General features: G+C 41.5%; 1 non-coding gene across 1 annotated transcript; it reads right to left on the reverse strand.

Annotated features, from left to right (window-relative positions):
• Positions 1-845: 845 nt before the first annotated feature.
• LOC123461904 lies at positions 846-949 on the reverse strand. Its single transcript, XR_006637953.1, has one exon. It is a non-coding gene; the product is annotated as a U6 spliceosomal RNA (small nuclear RNA).
• Between the last annotated feature and the right edge of the window lie 7,555 nt (positions 950-8,504).

The raw sequence follows: 8,504 nt of genomic DNA on the forward strand, positions 1-8,504 counted from the left end.
GCTGGAGAGATGGCTTAGTGGTTAAGGCATTTCCTTGCAAAGCCATAGGACCCAGGTTCGATTCCTTCCCCAGGACCCACATTAGCCAGATGCACAAGGGGGCACACACATCTGGAGTTCGCTTGCTGTGGCTGGAGGCCCTGGTGCGCCCATTCTCTCTCTCCCTCTTTCTCTGTCAATAAATAAATAAATAAGATAAAAATGTATCTTTGTGGTTTGGCTCATCATGATCTGTTGCATCCTGTTCTCTGAAGACTTTAGAGAGTGTGGCTTGTTCTCCACATCACAGAGCAAGAGGGGCCATGTATGTTCAGAACAGTGTATGCTTCTCCATAGTCTGCCGTTTTATGTCTTTTATGATGATTATTATTAATGTTATTATTGTTGTTGTTATTTGGTTTTTCCAGGTAGGGTCTCGCTCTGGTCCAGGCCAACCTTGAATTCACTATGTAGTCTTAGGGTGGCCTTGAACTCAAGGTGGTCCTCCTACCTCTGCCTCCCAAGTGCTGGGATTAAAGGTGTGTGCCACCACGCCAGGCTCTGCCTTTTTATTTCTATTGGTTACTATTAGCTTCCTATCACTGTTCCATTCTTTCACCATCACACTTCTTTTGTCCTTGTAGTTAGGTCTCCTGTAAGCAATATATAGTCAGGATTTGTACTTTTGTCCTGTTTGACAATCTTTGTCCTTTGACAAAATAACATTGAATATAAATACTGATACTTGTGCTTTTTATGTTGATGAAAAAGATCTGTCAGTTTCAGTCTTTTCCAAAACAAAGAAGTCCATAGACAGATTTGCTAATCCCCTATACTGCAAGCTTGTTTTTCCATTTCATTAATGTCATTATTTCCTTGTTTTAACTGTTTCTGCCTGTCATATTTGTGCAGGGGACATGCTAATCTCCTTGTTTAAAAATTTAAATATATGTGCTGCCAAAGTGAGCACTGTTTTTAATTTTAACTTTTTATTTGAGATGGTACTCAGGTGTCAACTGGACTTCCTGATTATCTTAATTTTTAATTTTAATATTTATTTATTTGCAATTGTGTGTGGAGGGCACACCAGGGCCTCTTGTTATAGCAAAAAATGTCAGATGCATGCACCTCTTTTTGTGGCACTGGGGAAGTGACCCTGGGCAAGCAGCCTCTGCAAGCAAGCACCGTTAAATGCAGAGCCAGCTCCCAGCCCTCCAAAAATGTTTACGCTTTAAATCTATACTCAGATCTGCTTAATGTGTATCACACTGATTTTCATATGTATTTTGTAACAGTCACTTAAAGATAGCTTCTTCTTTTGAACAATGATTTATTTATAAAGGTACCCATAGATAAATATAATGGGAATATGCTAAGTATCTTTATTATTAAGTTCTAATTTAATTGAGGGGCAAGAGAACTACTGTCGGATTTCTACTCTTTAAAATTTTTGAGATTTGCCTTATGGTTCAGCATAAGGTCAATTTCTAAAATTGTTTCATGTTTTGAATGTAATTTTTAAAATTTATTTATTTATTCATTTATTTATTTGAGAGAGACAGACACAGAGAGAAAGACAGATAGAGGGAGAGAGAGAGAATGGGCATGCCAGGGCTTTCAGCCTCTGCAAACGAACTCCAGACGCATGTGCCCCCCCTGTGCATTTGGCTAAGGTGGGACCTGGGGAACCGAGCCTCGAACCAGGGTCCTTAGGCTTCACAGGCAAGCGCTTAACCGCTAAGCCATCATCTCACCATAGCTCAGGCTGACCTAGAATTCACTATGTAGTCTCAGGTGGCCTCAGAATCACAGCAATCCTCCTACCTCTACCATCCAAGTGCTGGGATTAAAGATGTGTGCCACAATGCCTGGCTTTGGATCTGTGTATTCTTGATGCAAGGAGATACACACACACACACACACACACACACACACACACACACACACACACACACATAAATTATACATACATACATACATACATACATACATACATACATGATTGCTAATCATGTTATTCGATGGATTTCTTTACCAATTTTAGTCTGCTTGTGCTATTAGTTACTGAGAATTTCAAAAGCTTCCATTTGGGTTAGAGAGATAGTTCAGAAGTTAAAGGTACTTGCTTGCAAAGTCTGCCAGTCTGGGTTCAATTCCCCAATACCCACGTAAAGCCAGATGTGCAAACAGGCATATGCATCTGTAGTTTGTTTATAGTGGTAAAAGGCCCTGACATGCCTATTCTCTTCCTCCCTCCCTCTCAAATAATAAAAAAAATAATAATGCTTCCATCAAATCTGCGTATTGATTAAACGTTAGTTGCTTGTGCTAAGAACTTTCCTGAACTAAGTATTTCACCATGTTTGCCAATCCTTGAGCTGTATCATCAAACAGATACTAACTTAAAACTGAAAAGCTTTGTCTTAAAGCAGTGCCCCTCTTTATCTTCATAAATATGTCTTCTCTATCTCAGCCAAGTTTAGCAGAAACATGCCAGTTTTCTGTGGGTTACTATTAACTTCTTATAACGGGTTTCCATTCTTTTAACTTCAAGTTTCTTGTGTCTTTATATTTATCTCTGCAAGCAGTGTTTGGTGAGGTATTTTACTGTTATCTCTGATAATCTGTAATTTAATGACATTAAATGTGAATACTAATAGTTTGGTGTAAAGGTTTACCATAATTTTTCTTTTATCTCTAGTTTTCTTTCACTTGCTCTTTTAAAATTTCATATTTTCTATGCTAGTAATAAAATTAATACTATTTTATTTTTCCAGGTTTATAATATGCATGAGATCAAAATGTTTACTCCCAAGACATCCTCACTCTTTTTAAAATAACCTCTTGATTTCTATTATGATTGTATTTTGTCTACCTTAGCAACTCTAGATTTTATCTTGTGTAAGATTTATTTATTTATACTGGACTACACAGTTCTCACTTTCTTTGCTCTTAATTTTTGCACCTTATAACTCCATCTGGGACTACCTTCCTTTTGTATCACTGTGCACATTCGTTTTCTTTAGTGAGGCCTGTAGGAGATGAAATAAAATTTTCTTTTCAAATAAAACAAAAATCACTTTTTTGTTTTAAAATATGCATGTCTTGTTCTCATTGTTCATTTTCATTGGGTATGATTCCAGGTTAACGGCCCTCCTTGTCCCCCTTCCACTGAAACCCTTCTTCCCAACTAGTCCCTCTTCTACTTTGATGTCTTTCTTCTTCTTCTGTGTAGGTGTGACCCACTAAGTTTAATGACTGTTGCCAGTATGGGCAGAGGTAGGGATTATTATGGGCATAGGTAGGGATTATCAGAGCATGCAGGTCCTACCCGTGGCCACCACTACATAAACTGTCTCTCACCACCACCACCCCCAGCCACCAACAACTGCCTATGATTCCTCATAGAGGGAGTCCTCATGACCTTCTCCATCGTCCATGATGGTGTGCTGATAGGCCCAGTATTGTGTGGTCTCCTGCACTTTCACAGATACTGTGAAGGAATGGATGTAAGGGCCTTGTCATACCTAGATGACAGCACTCCACAGCACTCCTCCCCATCCTCCAGCTCTTACAGTCTTTCCTCCTCCTTTGAATTATCTCCCTGAGCCTTGGAGAGGGTGATACAGATGCCTCATTTAGCTTGAGCACTTGACAGGCATTTATTCTGAATATTTATTCTACTCCTTTGGGTTCCATTGATGATGGTGAATGAAGAACCTACTGTTTCTTTGATAGCAATTTTTTTAGAGACAGCAACAGGGAGTGAGAGAAGGACAAAAGGAATTGGTATGCCAGGGCCTCAGCCACTGCAATCAAACTCCAGACACCTGTGCCACCTAGTGCATGTGTGCAACCTTGTGCTTGCCTCACCTTTGTGCATCTGGTTTACATGGGATCTGGAGAGATTGAACATGGGTCCTTAAGTTTTGCAAGCAAGCACAAGCACCTTAACTGCTAAGCCATCTCTCCAACTCTGATGGCAATTTTTTGTCTTCAAGACTTGTTTCTTTAACAAGTATTTTATTTGCCAGGCGTGGTAGTGCACACCTTTAATCCCAGCACTTGGGAGGCAGAGGTAGGAGGATCACCATGAGTTCAAGGCCACCCTGAGACTACATAGTGAATTCCAGGTCAGCCTGGGCTAGAGTGAGACCCTACCTTGCCAAAAAAAAAAAAAAGTATTTTATTTATTTACTTGCATGCAGAGAGAGAGGAGAGAAAATGAGATTGGGTGCACCAGCGCCTCCAGCCACTGCAAACGAAGGAAAGTGAAAAGCAAAGCATTGGACTTGATCTCAACAGACTGTTTATTGAAGCACAGTGAGAGACAGCAACCTTCCCATTGGGATGGAGGCTGAAGCACTGGGCTAGGCTGGGATTCAAGCTTATAAGGAGGATCCTGAGGAAAACAGACTGATCATGTGCAGTCCCAAGGGGAGTAGATAAGGAACTGTAGTTATTTGTGTCCTTGCTCAGAATAAGCTTTTTCAGCAAAGTTGTCTAAGGGAGGATATCCCAGATGGTTTCTGTTCTCTCAAGGTCTTCCGAGTCCAGGGAAGCTTGTCAGTCAGGGGCGCTGTCAGGCTTGCCTGGGACTGAATGCCTCTGCTGTTCCCAAGACCTCCTAATTTCAGGGACAGTCATTAACTCTTCAGTTCCCTCTGATTTCAAGGAAAGTCATTAACCCTTCACAAACTCCAGGTGCATGTGCCACTTTTGTGCATCTGGCTTTACATGGGTACTGGGGAATTGAACCCCATCGGTTAGGCTTTGCAAGGAAGCTCCTTAATCATTGAGCCATCTCCTCAGCCCCTTTATCTAAGACTATTATCTCTTTAATCTCTGCAGTGACTCTAGTGATGTCTGTGGGTGTAGCTTTTGTAAATGTATCCTGCTTTATGTCCTTGGGGATTTTATATCTGTAGACATATTTTCAATCAGTTCTGTAAAATTCCCAGCTCAGTTCCCTTTGCCTCCTCACCCCCTTATCCTGTCCTTTCTTTCCAAAACTATGATCAAATATGTTTAAAACTTCTCAATGAAACGTCTCTTACTACCTGTATTTTCCCATTTTGATGCTGCATTATAGATAACTTTTTCATTGTTCAGTTCACTTTTGTGTGTGTGTGTGTGTGTGTTCGTGTTCCTAGGTCAGTATGGCAGCTACCTTCTTAATGCTGGAACCAAACACCTGACCAGATACAGCTCATGGAAGGCAAGAGTTTATTTCTGACCAACAGTTCAGAGGGGAAATTTCATCATGGTGGTGTAAGCATGGTACCAGCAGAAACCTTCTCATCCACAGGGAGGAAGGAGAGTGATCTGAGTGCAGCTGGGATACATAACCCAAAGGTCCACCCGTTAGACAGCTTAGGTTTGCTTTATCCCAGGGCCCTGCCTATATTGGACAGCATCATATCCTGGGGACTGGACCGCACTGCCAGCAACACACCTCTTCCAGCAGTGCTCACCTCCTCAAAACACAAAACTTCCCAAACACTGCCACCAGCTGGAGATTAAAGATGAGTCTTAACCAACCACAAACACATGATGCTATGGGGGATACTTTACATTCAAACCACCACAGTTGGCAAGAGCATCTTTAAATAACTTAAGCACACACTTACTTATCTACCTGATAATACAAATGAGATTGAACTAATCTATTTGACCCTTCCAGGTCTAAGGTTGTTTACTAATAGTAAACATTTGAATACATTGCCAAAGGGGCAGGGGGCACTCAAGTGGAGCTTACTCACTGGCATGGAATGAAGTCTGGTGCTTCCCTTTATAGGACTTTTAGAGGAGGATGGACTGATTGCTAGGGTATACTTTGGGTGGTACTCTAGTTTGACTGACAGGTTTGGGTTGTTTTCTCTACTGTGCATGTTCCTTCCCATGCTGCATTTTGATTTTAATATGTATACCCAGTTATATATAGACATAAGATTGTAGAGATTTCTGCTTAAAAATTCACTTAGAGGACAGTTTGCCTTATGGCACATGTATAGCAAATCAGTACAGGATGCATGGTCCCCTGCTATTCCAATACCGGTTCGTTTTGAATGGGTACTGATCACAAAGATGGCTGCTGAGAGGAGAAAATTAGTTCATTGTGTGGAGTCTCTCAACGGATCACTAGAGGCATTGTTTAGGATAATGGTGTTCCTATCAAGCCAGTGTCCTGGGTGGCTAAACTATTCCCTTTGCTTGCCTGCCTCAGCACAGACCCTGAACAACTCTACTCAAGAACATGAACAGTCCACAGCCAGAAGCTGCACTGGTGTTCACTTCTGAATTACAGGACCCAGTGTTTAAACTGGTCGGTGTTACCTACTGTCTTTCCAACCTCAGTACTCTGAGGGGTCCTAAATGCTCATGTTTCCTAAAATTCATATGCCGAAACCTAACTAATCAACATAATGGTATGAGGACCTTGAACCTTTGGGAGGTGACAGTCATGGGATGGAGCACTCATAAATGGAATTCATGTTCCCCTAAAGGAGGCCAAAGTCCCCTGCTCTATCTATCCACCTCATGAGTGTAGGTGAGGTCTCATCTGTGAAACAAGAGAAGATTCTTCAGACATGCAACCCAAGGGTGCCCTCATCTTATTTCCCAGCTTCCAAAATTGTGGGAAATGTGGTGTTTGTAAGCTATGCAGTTTATAATTTGTTAGAGAACAGCCTGAATGGACTGAGACAAGATACTACTTAATACCTTTTAAAAATAGTCTTTCTCATGTGCCATGAGAAGCTGTTCAAGTAATCTAACTTGAACTGTCACCAGAAAAAGTAATGTCCCACTTTTTCTATTTTCACCACAAACTTTTAAACCATTTTTTCTGTTGTCTAATTGAAAAATTTCAAACTTTTTATCCTGTTCACCTGCCTGACATTTTACCATATACATTTAACTTCATAACTTACAACTAAATAAGGATGGAGGTACTTTAAGGCACTGTAACATATATTTTCCAAGTTACCTATTCATCATTCAACATTTCTATTCTCTCTCCAGCCAGTTCAATTGCAAGTTGGTAGTTTTGCTTTTTCTTCCTGCACATCATTCTTTGGAAGGCTAAGAGCGGCCACCAATAATCTTACATCTATGGGCTAGCCCAAGAAACCTGAGCTGCACCAGCTCACTGGATCTGTACTACCATGTCCATCTGGAACAGCTAGAAACCAAGAGGCCCCTGCACATCTGAGAAGCAATTATCAAGACCCAGGGCCCATTTTCAGAGTCTGAATATGGAGAGGCAGCAGTAGGAACTGTGTGCAGTGTTCCGTACACTGCATCCCCATCGGGCTGAGGACGTTGCTCTGGTAAAAACACTTGCACAGTATGTTCGAAGCCACTGGTTTTATCCCCAGTACTCCCCACAGTCAAACCCCAGAAAATCTTGTCTAAAAGGTGGCCAATCTCATTGCTGTCACTTCTGAAACCAATGTCTTAGGTCTAGTTGGGAGTTCAAAAACTAGGAACTTGTTTGCCAAGTTGGGATCTCAAGCCATAAACACAGCAATCTAAACCAGGGGGCACATGGAAACCTCACAAATTACCTAACAAATCAGGGGTAATCATATCTTGAGGAAATGGAAAATCAATGCCTACTGGGGAAAATACCCTGCAGTCTCTTCCTTTCTGCCTAACATTGGCTTTGCCACAGTGACTCTGGAGAGTGCTTCAACTTGTGTTAATGCCTTCGATTAGGCTGTCCTATTTCCACTTCTCAGAACTCCAGCTCAGCATCTGTGATTTCTCCCTCTTCCTAGTTGTCTAAGTTTCCTCCAAACACCTCAGGCGCTAATTAGCAGGTTTACTTGTAATCTTTCCCTTAACCCTACTCCCATTCTCTCCCTACCCTGTGACTAGGACAGTGTCTCACCAAGAATTTGCTGAACAAGCGAAGTCTGAGTTGGATCTGGTTTGCCAGTGTTTCATGTGGAGAAGACAGAGCAACTGTGGTCGTAACACCCAGTGCTGAGTGACAGAAACACTTTGCCCCCTTCTTCATACCATCCATCAAAACCCATCGGTGGAGATTTGGGAATGAAGTTCTCTCTAGCACATGACAGACAGGCACTGATACTGCTAGAAATAAACTAACAGCTGGAAGCTATACTCTTATAGTGATGATAGACTTTGAAGTCACAGACCAGACTTAGAATTCGTCTTTTACTAAGTCCTTCCCACAGTATTCTCAAACAGGTCAACTACTGTTACCATTGAAGTCAGTCTTCATAGTTCATGTATTTTATGTCACATTCTGCTCCTGACAGATTGGGGGTAACTGATCACTTACATCACTTGCACATTCCCAAGTCATCTCCAGCTCCAATATCACACTGAAGACAAGTGAGTCCTTAACAACTCAAAAGCCACCTGTGTTTCCAAGGATAGACATCACCTAACTTGTGGTGGAGCCCCAGCTACTGGTCTCTTGGATGAGACTCCTCCTGCCTTTGCTGATTACATCTAGTATAACTCATTCCACAAATAAAGATATGACACATAAA

This window comes from Jaculus jaculus, chromosome 6 (assembly GCF_020740685.1).
Source record: "Jaculus jaculus isolate mJacJac1 chromosome 6, mJacJac1.mat.Y.cur, whole genome shotgun sequence".
Classification (NCBI taxonomy): domain Eukaryota; kingdom Metazoa; phylum Chordata; class Mammalia; order Rodentia; family Dipodidae; genus Jaculus; species Jaculus jaculus.